The 2,025-nt window shown below is 43.0% G+C and overlaps 1 non-coding gene across 1 annotated transcript; it reads left to right on the top strand.

Moving 5' to 3' along the window:
- The first annotated feature begins 732 nt into the window (after positions 1 to 732).
- Positions 733 to 839, top strand: LOC141615888 (small nucleolar RNA R71). The gene has a single exon (XR_012530276.1). It is a non-coding gene; the product is annotated as a small nucleolar RNA R71 (small nucleolar RNA).
- The last annotated feature ends 1,186 nt before the right edge of the window (positions 840 to 2,025 follow it).

Here is a 2,025-nt window from a genome sequence, read left to right as displayed (position 1 = left end):
TGCGACGGTAAATGCCCCGGAGCTCGAGTTGCACTCTTGCTAGCCAGTTGAGCAATTTGGCTCTCCAACATTTTTGTATAAGTCTCTCTAGCTCGAGACTCCTTTTGCAGCAAACCCGACAGATTTTGAACCATGTTTTTCAACTCAGAAATGTCAGAACTTTGAAATTTCTTCTGCTGAGGCACATAGGGAGGCTTTTGAAACTGTTGTTGCTTATGAGGGGGCACATAACTTTGCTGCTGTTGCTGCTGCTGTGGAGGTGGAGTCGGATTTTGGACATTTTGGCTACTCCACCTCAAGTTTGGATGGACATTCGGCTCAAAATAAGTGGTTGTCTGCCTATAATGTTGAAAAGCAGCACAAGCCTCATAGGGACTGCTGCAGAAATCTGCAACATGTCCTTTTCCTCCACATCTCTTGCAGACGAAAGGACCGTCTGACACAGCATTCACTTGATAGATCCCTCCTTTTGAAACTCCTCCCAACTCGTACTTATCAAATCTGGCCGTGAGAGCTTCTAATGCAGCTACAGAAGGGGATTCAGCGGCTCTTCTTTGATTTCTCCTGGAATTTCCATGCTCAGCTTTATGGGTGGCCATATCATCAATGATTTTCCACCCCTGAGTTTCTCCAACAATCTCCTGGAATCTGCCATTAGCTGCAGCATCCAGGATAGCCCTCTGATCGTCATAAAGCCCATTATAAAACTGATTGCATAGGCTCCATTGCTCGAACCCATGGTGCGGAATAGTTCGCACCAACTTCTTGAAACGGACCCATGCCTCATAAAAATTCTCATCAGGACCCTGTTTAAAGCTCGTGATCTGAGCTCTAATGGCATTGGTCTTCGAGGCAGAGAAATATTTCTTGTAGAATGCTAGGGCCAGCGAATTCCAATCAGTAATCCCATTAGCAGCTCGGTCCAGGTCTCGGTACCACTCCCTAGCAGCATCATGGAGTGAGAATATAAACATCGTCTCCTTTACCTGGTCCTGGGTCACACCTGCTGGTGGGGGTATGGAGCAGCAGTAGTCAATGAATGTCTCCATATGTTTAGCTGCATCTTCATTTGCAGCTCCCCCAAATTGGTTTCTCTCAACCAAGTTAATATAAGACGGTTTTGGCTCGAATTTTCTATCCATCCCTGGTAATGCGAATCCCTTATAGAGATTCTCAGCTGTTGGCTCAGAGTGACTGGCTATACTAGCTTCTTCGGCCATCTTTAGAAAATCTGGTGAGGTAACGGTATCGGTTGAAGAAACTGGAGATGATGGTGGGTTCTCCTCAAATAATTCGTTCTCGTAAAAACTAGAATGAGAACCAGGCTCTTCCTCTGACTGTTGTTCTTAAAATAATCTCCTCTTCACGCGCAAAGTCCTCTCAAGCTCGAGATCAAGGGAAAATAATTCGCCTTGTTGAGACCTGCGCATAAGATAAAACTACACAAAAACAATAAGAAAAGTTTAAGGAACAAAAGCTCCTTAAACTAAGAAAAAGACTAAAATAATAAAATAATAAAAACTAGCGCTGCCTCCCCGGCAACGGCGCAAAAATTTGATGCCTGTCGTTGTGTGCACCAAAAATAATATTTATAATACCTATTAAAACTAACAGAAGCTAGTGGTAACAGGGTCGAACCACAGAGAGGCGGGGGAGTTTCTATTGTTTAATATTCTAGTCTTAGGGTAACAATTTGAGGGGGTTTGGATTTTGTCTAAGTCTAAATGCAAATGAAATAAATAAGCAAATAAAAACAAGCAAATAATAAGATGATGTAAACAAGTAATAGAAAGGAGCTAGGATGATCGGGTCACTATATCTACGATGGCACATAAGTCTAGGTAAGTCTCGAAATACAGTCATGGGTGATGGGTTTGACAAGTCCTCTCGGTCCAAGTCAACTAATAGCCCCTCTCGGTCTATGCTATTAGTCCCTAGGTGTCACTAATACTAACTTTCGTTCTTGACTAGTGATCCTAATGCCTAAATTACATTATCTTTCGATCTAGCAATTTAGCCGTCTTA

The sequence above is a fragment of the Silene latifolia genome, chromosome 11 (assembly GCF_048544455.1).
Source record: "Silene latifolia isolate original U9 population chromosome 11, ASM4854445v1, whole genome shotgun sequence".
NCBI classification, from domain to species: domain Eukaryota; kingdom Viridiplantae; phylum Streptophyta; class Magnoliopsida; order Caryophyllales; family Caryophyllaceae; genus Silene; species Silene latifolia.
Note: the sequence above shows the minus strand (reverse complement) of the source record. Positions and strands in the feature narration are given on the sequence as shown.